Raw genomic sequence first — 19,017 nt, 5'->3', positions numbered from 1 at the left:
AGAGTGACATTCATCTAAGGACTCAACTGCTTAGATGTTAATACTTTGTTAAAGGCAACAGGCAATTCTAGCCTGACCCCCTCCAAACCCCCAGAATCCTGTAAGTCTTCTTTAACATATAAAAATTCCTTTGGAAACTCCCTTTATCTCTAAACCTCCCAAGATACATGTTGGTAATCATCCCCCAAGCATATGGCCCACCAATATATATCTGAAGGGTCTCATGACTAAGGTTTTATTAGACAGTAATAAATGACCTTTTCCCAACAATAGCTAGCCCCCTTAAGGTCCTGGAAACCTTACTTCCAAAATTCCTTAGAGACTTACCCTATCGCTAACCCCCTTCCAACTTGACAGTATATAATGGGCCACTCCTCATGACCCCAGTGCAGCTCTTTCTGCCCATGGGTCCTGTCCCCATGCTTTAATAAAATCACCCTTTTAAAGCACCAAAGATGTCTCAAGAATTCTTTCTTAGAACCCTAATGTCTTTCCTACATCAAATAGTACCAAATAAGCTTTTGCTAAATGTTTTAAAAATGAATTAGTAATCTAGGACTGGAACCTATCCAAAATCAGATGGTCTTTCATTGTACCACATTTACTTATAATCATCCCAGTCCTCCAGAAATTTACATATTATACAAAATGCATTGATTTGTGGTCAATAATCTTTCAATGTATTTTGGTTTCAGAAATTATAAAATAAAACAACCCATTTTATATTCCAGTGCACTTTTTTCCTGAAATTGTGAGAGAACGAGGTTCTTGTTTCACAGAGTCGAAAAATGATTCTCCCAGACAAAAGAGAGCAAGGAAAGCCATAGAGTTTTATTAAGCAAGGATACAGAAAAAGCTCTCAGAATTGAGAGTGTTGTAGTTTTGAATGTAGGTGAATTTTGATAAGGTGAGGTCCGGAGCCAACAGCCAAGAAAGAATGATTGTTAACTTATATTAAGGAAATTTAATAATTTCTCTTCTGCCTTTGTTTCCCACATCACTATGACCTCTCTAAATCTCAGGTTATTATCCTGTAAAATGGAGATAACAATAACAATTCATATCCCTTCTACCTTTAGATATCATTTTGAAAGTCAAATAAAATCCTTTCTCCTGATTCTCCTTTTGTTCTTTCTTCTCATCTCCCAACTATTTTTGACATTTGCTATTTGTAAGAGTCTTATAAATCAACCACTCTCTTAGGTATTTAACATACATTTTCTGAATTAATCCTTGAAATAGTTCATCATTCTAAATACAATTATTCTAATTTTACATGTATGGAAGTTCAGTTATAAAGATTTATACTATGTGGCAAAATTGCATAGACTGTAAAATCAGAAAGTAAATATTATTTTCACCAGGGATTGTTGTATATCTTAGATATGCAGAAAAATAAATATATTGAGCTAATGAGTATGTGCCTCGATATCTAGCAATAAATAAATTAGGTAATGAATAATGTTTAAAACATGACTAATTCTGAATATGAATAAAAGATAGGTGGGGCTAGGTAGGGAGAGATAGATAGGGGGTTATGTGATAAAGCTTACAGAAATCCCAAAAATGTGGAGGTGTGGGGAAACCAGAGATAAAAGAACAAACAAGACCACACTACCCTAGGCATGTGGGGTGAGTGTCTTTTTCATGGTAATCACCTGTGATCAACAAAGAATAACCAGACCCTAAAAAGGAAGTAAGCCATTGAAGGTGTTATCACTAGTCCTTGCTCAATGGTGTTATCAATAGAGATGTTAAAAGGATTTAAGTTCCCTGGTTAGCTATCTATAAAAGACCAACCCTAAAGACCCTCAGTGGCAGCCCTGTCAGGACCCCTCTCACTCCTGAGAGCTTTATCTGTATCCTTGCTTAATAAACTTCTGTTGCCTTACTCACTCTCCTTTGTCCCAGAGATACATTCTTTGACTCCGTGAGACAAGAACCTAGCTCTCCAGGGGACGCCTGGGTGGCTCAGTTGGTTAAGCGACTGCCTTCGGCTCAGGTCATGATCCTGGAGTCCCGGGATTGAGTCCCACATCGGGTTCCCTGCTGAGCAGGGAGTCTGCTTCTCCCTCTGACCCTCTTCCCTCTTGTGCTCTCTATCTCTCATTCTCTCTCTCTCAAATAAATAAATAAAATCTTTAAAAAAAAAGAACCTAGCTCTCCAGCATCAAATAGATAAATATTATATACCCACTATAGTACTCATTTCCTAATGATCATCTATGCTAAAGAAAAAGCATCCAGATATATTTCTACAAAGTAGCCATTTGCATCAATTTTACTATTAGGAAATTACATTTATATTTAGCAACTAGATCTCTCTAAGTTAATGTTCTCTCAAAAATTTTCAATAATATTAACTATTAGAATATTCAATTTTTTTTACTTATGCAAGTAACATGGCCAGCTCCAGATACTGAAGACTTTAGTATTAGTTTATTTTTAATAATGTAGGCAAACCACTAAATTTAAATCGAGCAATTTTCCAATTCAATCACTTTAGTACTCTGTCCAGTTTTGATCTGATTAATTCAGATGCACTGTATGTAATGAAAGCATCTTATGTGTGGAGAAAAGACCAAGGATTCATAATCTAGCTCACCTTCAGGGTAAGAAGGAGTACCCAGTATGACAATGCTGGGAAAATACAGCCTAGAATAAATCTTTGTTTCCTACACCATTTCTAACATATACATTCATTCATTCACCAGGCTAGTTACTAAGGATAAACTGATTGTCAAGATAGAAATAGTTATCTTGGCACCTGGGTGCCTCAGTTGGTTAAGTGTCTGCCTTTGGTTCATGTCATGAACCCAGGGTCATAGGATAGAGCCCTGCACCAGGCTCCCTGCTCAGGGGGAAGCCTGCATCTCTCTCCCCCACTCCCCCTGCTTGTGCTGTCTCTCTCTATCAAATAAATAAATAAAATCTTTGAAAAAAAGAAATATGGAGAGAAAAAAAGATGGCAGAGGAGTAGAGGACCTGATTTCAACTGGTCATGGAATTGAGCTGCATATCTACCAGACCACTCTGAGCACCCATGAAATCAGCCTGAGAGGTAAGAACATCTGGTTCTCTACAAACAGAAGATCGCAGGTGGTTGGTTTCGAGGTATGAAGCAGGGAGCCATGATTCTGCAGGCAGATATCAGAGGATAAATGGCAGCAGGAGGGAGACTGGCCATGGGGATCCTATACAGTCAGTGAGGGACAGCCTCTCGCACTGGGGACAGGGCACACTCGCAGACCGGTCGCAGCAGGGAAAGGACTTTAGGGCAGCCCCTGGGGCAGAAACCCAGAGCAGCGGGGTCGTGCCTGTAAACTGGGAGAAGCTGGGGTTTTAGAAGCACAAACAGCAGAGACGTGTCCCGACCTGGAGGCAGGACTGGGAGTGCTGTGGAGGGGCACACAACCCAGGATGCTGCAGTTTATAGCAGCATGGACAGAAACGGAGACAGTGTGGCCTGGAGAACTCACTGAAAACCAGACTGTGATCTCTCTGCTCTGAGGCAGAGGGTTGGAAAAAGTCTCCTCTGCTCTGACTCCCAGAAGAGATATGGAAAGCCACCAGGGAAAGCCACCAGAGAACAAAAGTCCCAAAAAACTGGTTCCCACTGAGTGCATCCCCTGCCACAGGAGGTCAGGGCAACTCTGCCCAGACGGGGTTGCCTGAATAACAGCGCGGCAAGCCCCTCCCCCAGAAGACAGGCTGGGAAAACAAGAAACCAGCAACCCTAAGGTCCCTAGAAAACAAGTGCATCTTGCTTGGGTTCTGGTCAATAATTTGGACACTATACATTCCTCGAACCACCCATCAAAAGAATGACTAGCAGAAGGAACCCCCAAAATAGAAAAGACTCAGAGATTATAATTTGTGCAGCAGATTTACAAATGGATGCAGATATAACCAAGATGTTGGAGATGGAATTCAGGTTAAAATTGTGAAAACAATAGCTAGAATGGAGAAATCAATTAATGGCAACATAGAGTCTCTAAGGACAGAAATGAAGGCTGAATTGTCAGAACTTAAAAATGCTATCAATGAGATCCAATCTAATCTAGATAATGTAACAGCTAGGGTGAGTGAGGCAGAAGAATGAATAGGTGACCTGGAAGACAATTTAATACATAAAAAGGGAAAAGAGGAGGCCAGGGAAAACAACTCAGAATCCATGAAAATAGAATCAGAGAAGTAATTGAAACCATGAAGCATTGCAAGGTCACAATTATTGGAATCCCGGAGGGAGTGGAGAGAGAAAGAGGACTAGAAGATATATTTGAGCAAATCATGGTTGAGAACTCCCCTAATCTGGGGAATGAAAGAAACATTTGTGTCCTAGAGGCAGAGAGGACCCCTCCCAAGAACAAGGAAAACAGGCCAACACCCTGGCATGTAATAGTAAAACTTGCAAGTCTTAGAACCAAGGAAACCATCTTAAGGGTAGTTAGGGGGAGGAACATCAGAATAATGTCAGACCTACCCACAGAGACCTGGCAAGCCAGAAAGTCCTGGCAAGACATAATCAGAATACTAAATGAGAAGAACATGCAGCCAAGAATACTTTATCCAGTAAGGCTGTCATTTAGAATAGAGGGAGAGGGGCGCCTGGGTGGCTCAGTCGTTAAGCGTCTGCCTTCGGCTCAGGTCATGATCCCAGTGTCTTGGGATCGAGCCCCACATCGGGCTCCCCACTCCGCGGGAAGCCTGCTTCTCCCTCTCCCACTCCCCCTGCTTGTGTTCCCTCTCTCACTGTGTCTCTCTCTGTCAATAAATAAAATCTTTAAAAAAAAAAATAGAATAGAGGGAGAGATGCAGAGCTTCCAAGACCAGCAGAAAGTGAAAGAATATATGACCACTAAGCCAGCCCTGCAACAAATATTAAGGGCAGGGGTTCTATAAAAGGAGAAAGACCCCAAGAGTGATATACAGCAGAAATTTACAGAGATAATCTATAAAACAAGGTCTTCACAGGCAACATGATGACAATTAATTCATATCTTTCAATAATCACTTTCAACGTGAATAGCTTAAATGCTCCCATAAAACGGCACAGGGTTGCAGATTGGATAAAAAGACAGGACCCATCCATATGCTGTCTACAAGAGACTCATTTTGAACCTGACGATACATCCAGACTGAAAGTGAAGGGATGGAGATCTATCTTCCATGATAACAGACATCAAAAGAAAGCTGGGGTAGCAATTCTTATATCAGACAAATTAGATTTTAAACTAAAGTCTGTAGTTAGAGGCACAGAAGAACATTATATCATTCTTAAAGGGTCTATCCAAAAGAAGATCTAACAATTGTAAATATCTATGCCCCCCAAATGGGAGCAGCCATCTACATAAGCCAACGCTTAACCAAAATGAAGAGTCATACTGATAACAATATGTTAATTGTAGGAGACCTCAATACTCCACACTCAGCAATGGACAGATCATCTAAGCAGAAAATCAACAAAGAAACAAGAGCTTTGAATGATACACTGGGCCAGATGGACTTCATAGATATATACAGAACATTCTACCCTAAAAAATCAGAATACTCATTCTTCTCAAGCGCACATGGAACTATCTCCAGAATAGACCACATACTGGGTCAAAAATCATGCTTCAACCGATACCAAAAGATTGAGGTTATTCTCTGCATATTCTCAGACCACAATACTTTAAAACTGGAACTCAAACACAAGAAAAAATTTGGCAGAAATTCAAACACTTGGAAGCTAAAGACCACTCTGCTCAAGAATGTGGGTCAAACAGGAAATCAAAAAAAAACTTAAAAAATTCATGGAAATCAATGAGAATGAAAACATGTCACTCCAAAACCTATAAGGCAGTCCTAAGGGGGAAATACATAGCCATCCAAGGCTCACTAAAAAAAATAGAAAAATCCCGAATTCACCAACTAACTCTACACCTTAAAGAGCTAGAGAAAAAGGAACAAACAATGCCTAAGCCATGCATTAGAAGAGAAACAATTAAGATTAGAGCAAAGATCAATGAATTAGAAATCAGAAACACAGTAGATCAAATCAATGAAACTGGAAGTTGGTTCTTTGAAAGAATTAATAGATTGATAAATCACTGGCCAGACTTATCCAAAAGAAAAGAGAAAGGACCCAAATTAATAAAATGATGAATGAAAGGGGAGTGATCATGACTAACACCAAGGAAATAGAAACAATTATTAGAAATTATTATCAACAAATATATGCCAATAAACTGAGCAATCTGGATGAAATAGATGCGTTCCTGGAAACCTATAAGCTGCCAAGAATGAAACAAGAAGAAATTGACAACCTGAATAAGCCAATACCAGTAACGAGATTGAAGCAGTGATTAAAAACTCCACAGAAAACAAGAGTCTGGGGCCTGATGGATGCCCTGGGGAGTTCTACCAAACATTCAAAGAAGAAATAATACCTATTCTCCAGAAGCTGTTTCAAAAAATAGAAACAGAAAGAAAAATCCAAACTCATTCTATGAGACCAGCATTACATTAATCCCCAAACCAGGCAAAGACCCATCAAAAAGGGGAATTTCAGACCAATATCCCTGATGAATATGGATTCCAAAATCCTCAACAAAATCCTAGATAATAGGATCCAACAATACATTAAAAAGATCATCCACCATGACCAAGTGGGATTTAACCCTAGGATACAAGGGTCATTCATCATTTGCAAATCAATCAGTGTGATAGAACACATTAATAAGAGGAGGCAGAAAACAATATGGTCCTCTCAATTGATGCAGAAAAAAACATTTGACAAAATACAACATCCTTTCCTGATTAAAACTCTTCAGAGTACAGGGATAGAGGGAACATTCCTCAAGTTCATAAAATCCATCTATGGAAAACCCACAGCCAATATCATCCTCAATGGGGAAAAGTTGAGAGACTTTCCTTTAAGATCAGGAACACGTCAAGGATGCCCACTCTCGCCACTATTGTTCAACATAGTACTAGAAGTCCTAGCAACAGCAACCAGACAACAGAAAGAAATAAAATGTATTCAAATTGGCAAAGAAGTCAAACTCTCTCTTTTTAGAGATGACATGATATTTTATGTGGAAAACCCAAAAGACTCCACACCCAAATTACTAGAACTCATACAGCAATTCAGTCATATGGCAGGATACAAAATCAATGCACAGAAATCAGTTGTATTCTTATACACTAACAATGCAACTGTAGAAAGAGAAATTAGAGAAATGATGCCTTTTACAATAGCACCAAAAACCATAAGATACCTCGGAATAAACCTAACCAAAGAGGTAAAGGATGTATACTCTAGGAACTACAGAACACTCATTAAAGAAATTGAAGAAGACACAAAAAGATGGAAAAATGTTCCATGCTCATAGATTGGAAGAATAAACATTGTTATAATGTCTATGCTACCAAGAGGAATCTATACCTTCAATGCCATCCTGATCAAAATTCCAATAACATTTTTCAAAGTGCTGGAACAAACAATCCTAAAATGTGTATGGAATCAGAAAAGACTCCGAATCACCAAGGAATTGTTGAAAAAGAAAAACAAAGCTGGGGGCATCACATTGCCCGATTTCAAGCTATATTACAAAGCTGTGTTCACCAAGACAGCATGGTACTTGCACAAAAACAGACATATAGACCAATGGAACAGAATAGAGAACCCAGATATGGACGCTCAACTCTATGGTCAAATAATTTTTGACAAAGCAGGAAAAAAATATGCAACGGAAAAGACAGTCTCTTCAGTAAGTGGTGCTGGGAAAATTGGACAGCCACATGCAGAGGAATGAAACTCGACCATTCTTTAACACCATACACAAAAATAAACTCAAAATGGATGAAAGACCTCAATGGGAGACAGGAATCCATCAAAATCCTAGAGGAGAACATAGGCAATAACTTCTTTGACATCGGCCACAGCAAATTCTTTCAAGATACATCTCTAAAAGCTAGTGAAACAAAAGCAAAAATGAACTTTTGGGACTTCATCAAGATAAAAAGCCTCTGCACAGCAAAGAAAACAGTCAACAAAATGAAGAGGGAACCCACAGAATGGGAGAAGATATTTGCAAATGACACTACAGATAAAGGGCTGGTATCCAAGATCTATAAAGAACTTCTCAAACTCAACACCTAAAAAACAAATAATCCAGTCAAAATATGGACAGAAGATATGAGAAGACACTTCTGTGAGGAAAACATACAAATGGCTAACAGACACATGAAAAAATATTCATCATCATTATCCATCAGGGAAATTATAATCAAAATCATATTGAGATACCACCTTACACCAGTTAGAATGGCAAAAATGGACAGGGCAAGAAACAACAAATGTTGGAGAGGTTGTGGAGAAAGGGGAACCCTGTTACACTGTTGGTGGGAATGCAAGTTGGTACAGCCACTTTGGAAAACACTGTGGAGGTGCCTTAAAAATTTAAAAATAGAGCTATCCTATGACCCAGCAATTGCACTCCTGTGTATTTACCACAAAGACACAGATGTATTGAAAAGAAGGGCCATATGCACCCCAATGTTCATAGCAGCAATGTCCACAATAGCCAAACTGTGGAAAGAGCCAAGATGCCCTTGAACAGATGAATGGATAAAAGAAGATGTGGTCCATATATACATTGGAATATTACTCAGCCATCAGAAAGGATGAATACTCGACTTTTACATCAATATGGATGGGGCTGGAGGAGATTATGCTAAGTGAAATAGGTCACGCAGAGAAAGTCAATTATCATATGGTTTCACTTATTTGTGGAACAGAAGGAATAGCATGGAGCACATTAGGAGAAGGAAGGGAACAATGAAGTGGGGGGAAATCAGAGGGATAGATGAACCTTGGAGGACTATGGACTCTGAGAAACAAACAGAGGGTTTTAGAGCGGAGGCGGGAGAGGGAATTGGTTAGCTCGGTGATGGGTATCAAGGAGGGCATGTACTACATGGAGCACTGGGTGTTTTATGAAAACAATGGATCGTGTATCACCACATCAAAAACTAATGATGTATTGTATGGTGACTAATATAACACAATAATATTTAAAAGAAAAAGAGAAAAGAAATAGTTATCTTTGCCCTTAGAGATTGTAGTCTTCATAAAGGACAAGAATACAGATAAATACAATACTTTTGATATCAAAATATTTTAGCATTTTTTCTTAATAGAAATGATGTGGGAAACAAAGGCAAAATGGAGTGTAAATAGTATTCAGGACATTTTTATTTTTATTATTGGTTATTTACTGTTAGTATTTTTAGAAGAATGAGAGAATTGTAATTCTTTGGGAGCTTTAACTATGGAATTTTATCATTCAACAATACTCATTGAACATCTACTATGTGACAAGCATAGTACTTAAAATTATGGGTTCTGACTCAAAACTCAGCTCCACCATTTATTGTTTGACCTTGGGCAAGTTGCTTAACTATTCTAACTATTAATTCTGTCTATTTGTAAAATACTGATTATAAAAATAACAACTATATGATAAGGTGTCTGTGAGGACTAATTGAGTTCATACAGTAAAGCACTAATACACGGTCACATAGTAAGCTGTCAACATATACTATTATTGTTATTATTATCATTATTTTAACCACACACTGTGTGAAACCTTGAGAACACTATGATAACCAAGGAAGAATCTTACTTTCTACTGACAAAATCAGCTACTAAAAATACTTAGAGAGGATGACTTAATTGCTGGTATATACAAAAGTGCCTTGAGTGGTAGTAAAAATTGTGAGAGGGAAAACTTTTGCTTTGGGGTCCCACGTGAATCACTACCTCATGAAAATGAATTATAATAAACTGTAATTCTGATCTATTTTGCCTGAATCATATAGAGTCCCAGGTTTAAAAAAATAAATCCAATTTATTTTTAATAAATAAAGGGCAAAAAATAAATCCAATTTAATTAGCTAATGAGTATGGTCCAAAAGTTAAAAGCTATTTTTATTAAGGGCTTTACACGTTTATAAATCTCCAGAGCCACATGACTTAATGCATGGACCTTAATGTTAAATCAGTAGTGAAACAGGTTTCTATCTTGGGCTCATGGGATCAGAATCTTGGCCTAAATGATGAGCTCTTAATCATATTATCAAATTGTGGCTCATCATAAAATGATTAAATCTATTGTTAGAAAGAGAACTTGTCAGCAATATGGATGCAATGATTAATAGAAAATTTGGTGTAATCCCTTTGGATATATGTCTAAAGTCTCAACTGAGTCACAGACCCATATTAATAAGTGAATAAAAATTGTAATAGTCACCTTTTATTCACATTCATCACCTAGTTAGGAATTAATAATTGAAAGCAAAGAACAGAAAGCAAAATATTTTATAGCTGGCACTGTACAGATAAATAGCAAAACTTAAAAATGGGCTACAGGAACAAAGTCTGATACAATAAACTGGAACAAAAATAAATCATTAGAAATTCTCAAACAAAATCTGGTTTAAATTCAGATGAAGGTCAGATTTACCCTTGGGACGGGCGCCTGGGTGGCTCAGTTGGTTAAGCGACTGCCTTTGGCTCAGGTCATGATCCTGGAGTCCTGGCATCAAGTCCCACTTCGGGCTCCCTGCTCAGCAGGGAGTCTGCTTCTCCCTCTGACCCTATTCCTTCTCATGCTATCTCTCATTCTCTCTCTCTCCCAAATAAATAAATAAATAAAATCTTTTGAAAAATTTTACCCTTGGGGCAGCAAGACTTTTTTTCCCACTGTTTTAATAATTTAGTGATTTCCTTTTACTCCAAGAAAGGGCAAAAAATGAACTTCTGTCAGGCTTCTTTGGTAATCTCCAAAAGTTTTAACTTAATGGCATGCTATTCCTAGCTGAGTTATCATTCTGAGTTTTTTGTTCACCACGAAGATATGTTTCCAAATGGTAACATATGAACATTGAAAGATCAGAGTTGTCCCACTGTTTCTCTAAATAAGATCATGGTTGGGCGCCTGGGTGGCTCAGTTGGTTAAGCGACTGCCTTCGGCTCAGGTCATGATCCTGGAGTCCCGGGATCGAGTCCCACATCGGGCTCCCTGCTCAGCGGGGAGTCTGCTTCTCCCTCTGACCCTCTTCCCTCTCCTGCTCTCTATCTCTCATTCTCTCTCTCTCAAATAAATAAATAAAATCTTAAAAAAAAAAAATAAATAAATAAATAAATAAGATCATGGTTAAAATAAGCAGAATCTAATGTAGGTAAATTTCCTTGGAATGAATGATTATATCAAGTCAAGAGAAGGGGGAAAATTACAGTAGAATGATTAGAATTCTAGACAATTCTGCCAAACACTTAAATAAGAGTTGATTGCAATTATATGCCAAGAAAAAGAAGAGGTACACTTCCGAATTTATTTATCAACTTATTATTACCCAGATACTAACACTAGGCAAAGACAGTATAAAAAAGAAAACTGGTGACCAGTATCTCCCATGCATGTAGAAGCAAAAATTGTAAACAAAATATTAATTCAAATTCAACAGTGTATAGAAATAATTATAAACCATGATCAAAAGCATTCCAGGTATGCAGGACTTGTTCAACATTGGAGAAACAATGTAAACTGCCATATAAACAGGCTAAAGAGAAAAATCATATGGTCCTGTCAACTGATGCAGAAAATTCATTTGAGAGGAGGAGGAAAAGATGACAGAGGAGTAGGGAACCCTATTCCAACTGGTCCCCGGAATTGAGCTGAATATCTACCAGACCACTCTGAACAACCATGAAATCAGCCTGAGATGTAAGAAGATCTGGATCTCTACAAACAGAATATAGCAGGCGGTGGGTTTTGAGGTATAAAGCGGGGAGCCGTGATTCCACGGGCAGATATTGGAGAATAAATGGCAGCGAGAGGAAGCCTGGCCATGGGGATCTTACACTGCTGGTGAGCGACAGCCTCTCGCACTGGGGATGGGACACAAAATCGCAGACCAGTAGTAGTGGGGAAAGGACTTTAGATGGAAATCGGAGCAGCGGGGCAATGCATGTGAAATGGGGGCGGCTGGTGGTTTTAGAAGCACAAAGGGCAGAGATATGCCCCAAACTGGAGGCGAGGACTGGGAGCGTTGCTGAGGGGCACACAACCCAGGACGCTGGAGTTTATAGCAGCACAGACAGAAATGGAGATAGTGTGGCCTGAAGAGCTCACTGAAAAACAGACTGCAATCTGTCTACTCTGAGGCAGAGGGTTGGAAATGGTCTCTTCTGCTTTCTCTGAAGAGACGCAGAAAGCCACCAAGGAAAGCAGCCAGAGAAAAAAAGCCCCCCAAAACCGGTATTCACTGAACCCATCCCCCACCACAGGGGGCAGGGCAACTCTGCCCAAACAGGGTTGCCTGAGTAACAGCACAGCAGGCCCCTCCCACAGAAGATAAGCTGGGAGAACAAGAGGCCAGCAACCCTAAGGTCCCTAGAAAACAAGTGCATCTTGCTTGGGTTCTGGTCGATAATTTGGATGCTATACATTCCCTCAACCACCCCTCAACAGAATGACTAGGAGGAAGAACCCTCAAAATAGGAAACACTTATGCCAAAGATTTACAAATGGATTCAAATATAACCCAGATGTCGGAGATGGAATTCAGGCTAGCAATTGTGAAGACAATAGCTAGAATGGAGAAATCAAATAATGGCAACATAGAGTCTCTAAGGGCAGAAATAAAGCTGAATTGGCAGAATTTAAAAATTCTATCAATGAGATCCAATCTAATCTAGATAATCTAACAGCTAGGGTAAGTGAGGCAAAAGAACGAATAAGTTACCCGGAAGACAATTTAATAGATAAAAAAGGAAAAGAGAATGCCAGAGAAAAACAACTCAAATTCCATTAAACTAGAATCAGAGAAGTAAGTGAAACCATGAAGCATTCCAGTGTCACAATTATTGGAATACTGGGACGGGTGGAGAGAGAGAGAGAGGACTAGAAGATATATTTGCGAGAATCGTAGCTCAGAACTTCCCTAATCTGGGGGATGAAACAAACATTCGTGTCCTAGAAACAGAGAGGACCCCTACCAAGATCAAGGAAAACAGGCCAACACCCCGACATGTAATAGTAAAACTCACAAATCATAGAACCAAGCAAACCATCTTAAGGGCAGTTAGGGGGAAGAGATTCCATACGTACAGAAGGAGGAACATCAGAATAACGTCAGACCTATCCACAGAGACCAGGCAAGCTGGAAAGGCCTGGCAAGACATATTCAGAGTACAAAACAAGAAGAACATGCAGCCAAGAATACATTATCTGGTAAGGCTGTCATTTAGAATGGATGGAGAGATGTAGATCGTCCAAGACCAGCAGAAACTGAAAGAATATATGACCACTAAACTGGCCCTGCAAGAAATATTAAGGGGGGTTCTATAAAAAGAGAAAGACCCTAAGAGTGATATACAACAGAAATTTACAGAGACAATCTATAAAAACAAGGTCTTCACAGGCAACATGATGACAATTAATTCATATCTTTCAATAATCACTCTCAACATGAACAGTCTAAATGCTCCCATAAAATGGCACAGGGTTGCAGATTGGATAAAAAGACTGGACCCATCCATATTCTGTCTACAAGAGACTCATTTTGAACTTAAAGCTACATCCAGACTGAAAGTGAAGGGATGGAGATCCATCTTCCATGCCAACGGACATCAAAAGAAAGCTGGGGTAGCAATTCTTATATCAGACAAATTAGATTTTAAACTAAAGTCTGTAGTTAAAGACACAGAAGGACATTATATCATTATTAAAGGTCTATCCAAAGAGAAGATCTAACAATTGTAAATATCTATGCCCCCAATATGGGGGCAGCCACCTACATAAGGCAACTGTTAACCAAAATAAAGAGACATATTGATAACAATACGTTAATTGTAGGAGACCTCAATACCGAAACTTCAGGAATAGACAGATCATCTAAGCAAAAAATCAACAAAGAAACAAGAGCTTTGAATGATACACTGGACCAAATGGACCTCATAGATACATAGAGAACATTCCACCCTAAAACAAGAGAATACTCATTCTTCTCGAGCACACATGGAACTTTCTCCAGAATAGACCACATACTGGGTGACAAATAAGATCTCAACCGATACCAAAAGACTGAGATTATTCCCTGCATCTTCTCAGACCATAATGCTTTAAAACTGGAACTCAATGACAAGAAAAAATTTGGCAGAAATTCAAACACTTGTAAATTAAAGACCACTCTGCTCAAGAATGTTTGGGTCAAACAGTAAATCAAAGAAAAGCTTAAACTATTCCTGGAAATCAATGAAAATGAAAATACGTCACTCCGAAACCTATGGGATACTGCAAAGGCAGTCCTAGGGGGGAAATACATAGCCACCCAAGCTGCACTCAAAAAATAGAAAAATCCCGAATTCATCAACTAACTCTACACCTTAAAGAACTAGAGAAAAAGCAACAAATGATGCCTACGCCACACATTAGAAGAGAAATAATTACGATTAGAGCAGAGATCAATGATTTGGAAACCAGAAACACAGTAGATCAGATCAACGAAACTAGAAGCTGGTTCTTTGAAAGAAATAATAAGATCAATAAATCACTGGCCAGATTTGTCCAAAAGAAAATAGAAAGGATCCAAATTAATAAAATTATGAATGAAAGGGGAGAGATCACGACTAACACCAAAGAAATAGAAACAATTATTAGATATATTTTACCAACAACTATATGCCAATAAACTGAGCAATCTGGATGAAATGGCTGCCTTCCTGGAAACCTATAACCTGCCAAGACTGAAACAGGAAGAAATTGACAACCTGAATAGGCCAATAACAAGTAACAAGATTGAAACAGTGATCAAAAACCTCCCAAAAAACAAGAGTCCAGGGCCTGATGGATTCCCTGTGGATTTCTACCAAACATTCAAAGAAGAAATAATACCTATTCTCCAGAAGGTGTTTCAAAAAATAGAAACAGAAAGAAAGCTTCCAGACTCATTGTATGAAGCCAGAATTACCTTAATCCCCAAACCAGGCAAAGACAACATCAAAAAGGAGAATTTCAGACCGATATCCCTGATGAATATGGATTCCACAATCCTCAACAAAATCCTGGCTAATATGGTCCAACAAAACATTAAGAGGATCATCTACCATGACCAAGTGGGATTTATTCCTGGGATGCATGGGTGGTTCAACATTTGCAAACCAATCATTGTGATACAACACATTAATAAGGCAAAGACGAGCAAGATGGCAGAGGAGTAGGAGACCTAAATTTTGTCTGGTCCCAGGAATTCAGCTAGATAGGGATCAAACCATTCTGAACACCTAGAAATCAACAGGAGATCAAAGAAAAGAATAGCAGCAACTCTGAACAGAAAAGCGACCACTTTCTGGAAGGTAGGACGTGTGGAGAAGTGAATCTGAGGTGATATTCAGGAAGATAGACATTGGGGCAGGGGGCCTCCATAAGCTGCTACTGGCAAGTGATTGAGAGCGGAACACAAAATCAGAACTTTTAGAAGTCAGCTCCACTGTGGGAATGTCGTTCCAGTGGCTAAGTGGTGGTGGAAACCTCACTGGGACAGTGTGGTCTCAGGACCTCAGGGTCACAGAAAGTCTCGGGTGCCTGAGTGCAGCAGAGCTCCTGGGTCTCAGAGCAGGGAAGCTGGCTGCAAAGACCGAACCAAGGAGTGGGCTCTCAGCTCGGGGTTGCAATAAACCATGATCCTCAGCACAGTCAGGCCACTGCTCTTCCAGGAGGGAGCCAACAAGCGGAAGATCCAGGGAGACTCCCCTTCCTCTCCCAGGAAGAGCGGTGAGGAAGCACACCACAGGAATCTACTGGGTTTGGAGACACGAGACGGTGTCGGGGGCCAGAGAGAGAAAAGATTGGTCACAGGCCGGTGAGCACAGAGTGTGGCCGGAGACCGGGGAGACCAGGGAGATGGGAGTGATTGACTGCTTTCCTCTGGGGGCGCACCGAGGAGTGGGGCCCCAAGTTCTCGGCTCCTCTGGGGCGGAGATTGGGAGGCCACCATTTCACTCTCATCCTTCAAAGCTGTACAGAAAGATTTCAGGGAAGAAAAACTACCAAGTGCAAACCCAACCCGATTACTTAGCCCGGCCCCCGGCAAGGGCAGGGCAATTCCACCTCAGGCAAAGATATGTGAGAAACACTGCACCAGGCCCCTCCCCCAGAAGATCAGCAAGAACAGTCAGCCAAGACAAAGTTTACCGATCAAAGAGAATGGCAGAACTCCACCGCTAGGGGAATACTGCACATAGAATTCATGGGTTTTTTCCCCATGATTCTTTAGTCTTTCAAAGTTAATTTTTTCTTAACTCTCTTCTTTTTTTAAAATTTTTCTTTCTCCCTTTTTCAACCGACATCTTATCAATCACTTTTTTAGAAAAATCTCTTTAATTTTTTCATTTTCAGAGTCATATTCTATCCCTTCATAGTAGTTAAACTTATTTTTGGTATATATATGTATACATATATAAATATGTTGTTCTCTCTTTAAGATTTTGGGATACAATTTCTTCTAACAGACCAAAATATACCCTAAATCTCTAGTGTATGGCTTTGTTCTAGTCTCTTGCCTGATCACATTCTCTCCCTTTTTTTATTTTAAATTCTCTTCTTTCTTTTTTCAACCAAATTCTTATCTTATCAATTCCTGTAATAAAATCTTTTATAATTTTCATCTTTACAGTCGTATTCCAACCCTTCATTGTATTAACCCTAATTTTTGTACATATATAAGTTTTTCTTCTTTAAAATTTTGGGAGGCACTTTCTTCTAACAGACCAAAATACATCCAGAATCTTGTGTGTGGCATTGATCTATGCACCAGCCTGATCATATCTGATCATATTCTGAGATTTATTTTTATGGTTTATTTGTTTTTATCTTTTTCTTTTTTTTTCTTTCCCTTTCTTTTCCCCCGGTTTCAGGTCTATTCTAATTTGTTTAGTGTATATTTTCTGGGGACGTTGTTACCCAGTTAGCATTTTGTTCTCTCATTCATCTATTCTACTCTGGACAAAATGACAAGGTGGAAAAACTAACCTCAAAATAAAGAAAAAGAGGCAGTACTGACCTCCCAGGATCTAATCAATATGGACATTAGTAAGATGTCGGAACTAGAGTTTAGAATGATGATTTTAAATACACTAGCTGGGCTTGAAAAAAAGTATGGAAGTTATCAGAGAAACCCTTTCTGGAGAAATAAAAGAACTAAAATCAAACCAAGTGGAATTCAAAAAGGCTATCAACGAGGTAGAATAAAAAATGGAGGCTCTAACTGCTAGGATAAATGAGGCAGAAGAGAGAATTAGTGATATAGGAGACCAAATGATGGAAAATAAAGTAGCTGAGAAAGAGAGACAAACAACTACTGGATCACGAGAGCAGAATTCGAGAGATATGTGATACCATAAGATGACACAATATTAGACTAATTGGGATCCCAGAAGAAGAAGAGAGAGAGGGGCAGATGGTATATTGGAGCAAATTATAGCCAAGAACTTCCCTAATCTGGGGAAAGAAACAGGCACCAAAATCCAGGAGGCACAGGGAACCCCACTCAAAAATCAATAAAAATATGTCATCACCCCAATATCTAATAGTAAAACTTATGAGTCTCAGTGACAAAGAGAAAATCCTGAAAGCAGCTTGACAGAAGAGATCTGTGAACTACAATGGAAGAAACATTAGATTGGCAACAAACCTATCCACAGAGACCTGGCAGGCAGAAAGGCTTGGCATGATATATTCAGAGCACTAGACAAGAAAAATATGCAGCTAGGCTGTCATTGAAAATAGAAGGAGAGGGAGCAAGATGGCACAGGAGTAGGAGACCTGGATTTCGTCTGGTCTCAGGAATTCAGCTGAATAAGGATCAAACCATTCTGAACACCTATGAACTCAACAGGAGATCGAAGAAGAGAGTAGCAACAACTCTCTGAACAGAGAAGCAACCACTTACTGGAAGGTAGGACATGTGGAGAAGTGAATCCGAGGCAATATACGGGAGGATAGATGGCGGGGGAGGGGGCCTCTGCCGCTTCTGGAAAGTGATAGACCCATGGAGCAAAAAGTCGGAACATTTAGAAGTCGGCTCCGTTGAGGGACCTCACTCCAGTGGCTAAGCAGGGGGTGGAACCCTCGCAGGACAGTGTGGTCTCAGACCTTCAGGGTCACAGAAAGACCAGGGGAGCCTGAATGCAGCAGAGCTCCCAAGTATTGGAGCGGGGAAGCCGGCTGCAGAGACAGAGTCAAGGCGTGGGCTCTCAGCTCGGGGCTGCCATAAACTATGATCCACGGCCCGGTCAGGCCACTACTCCTCCAACAGGGACCCAACAAGCGGCAGAGCTGGGGAGACTTCCCTTCCTCCCCCAGGAGGAGCCGCACGGGAGCGCACCCCAGGGATCTGCTAGGTTTGGAGATTCAACACGGGGTCGGGTGCCAGAGAGAGAAATGCTCGGTCACAGGCCGGGTGAGCACGGAGTGCAGCTGGAGACCGGGGGAATGGGAGTGACTGCTTTTCTCTGGGGGTGCACTGAGGAGCGGGGCCCCGAGCTCTCAGCTCCTCTGGGCGGAGATTGGGAGGTCACCATTTACACCGTGGTCCTCCAAAGCTGTACTGAAAGCTTACAGGGAACAAAAGCTCCTGAGAGAAAACCCGAGCAGCTTGCTTAGCCTGGACTCACAAGGGCGGGGCAATTCCACCTCCGACAAAGACATTTGGGAACCATGACAACAGGCCCCTCCCCCAGAAGATCAGCACGAACAGCCAGCAAGCCAAGAGCAAGTTTAACGATCGAGGAGAACGGGAGAATTCCAGTGCTGGGGAATACTGCACATAGAATTCATGGCTTTTTTTACCATGATTCATTAATTTCTCAGTTAATTATTTTTAACTGGTTTTTTTGAATGTTTTTTCCATTTTTCAACCAACATCTTATCAATTCCTTGTTTAAAAAACATTTTTTATTTTTCATTT

The 19,017-nt window shown here is 40.0% G+C and overlaps 1 protein-coding gene across 4 annotated transcripts in view; it reads right to left on the bottom strand.

Annotated features, from left to right (window-relative positions):
- Nucleotides 1–19,017, bottom strand: part of LOC112828530 (protocadherin-11 X-linked) — a 639,354-nt gene that overhangs the window by 329,076 nt on the left and 291,261 nt on the right. The window lies entirely within an intron of this gene.

This window comes from Callorhinus ursinus, unplaced genomic scaffold, assembly GCF_003265705.2.
Source record: "Callorhinus ursinus isolate GAN/ISIS: 27379988/994484 unplaced genomic scaffold, GSC_fseal_2.0 scaffold40, whole genome shotgun sequence".
Taxonomy (NCBI): Eukaryota; Metazoa; Chordata; class Mammalia; order Carnivora; family Otariidae; genus Callorhinus; species Callorhinus ursinus.
Note: the sequence above shows the minus strand (reverse complement) of the source record. Positions and strands in the feature narration are given on the sequence as shown.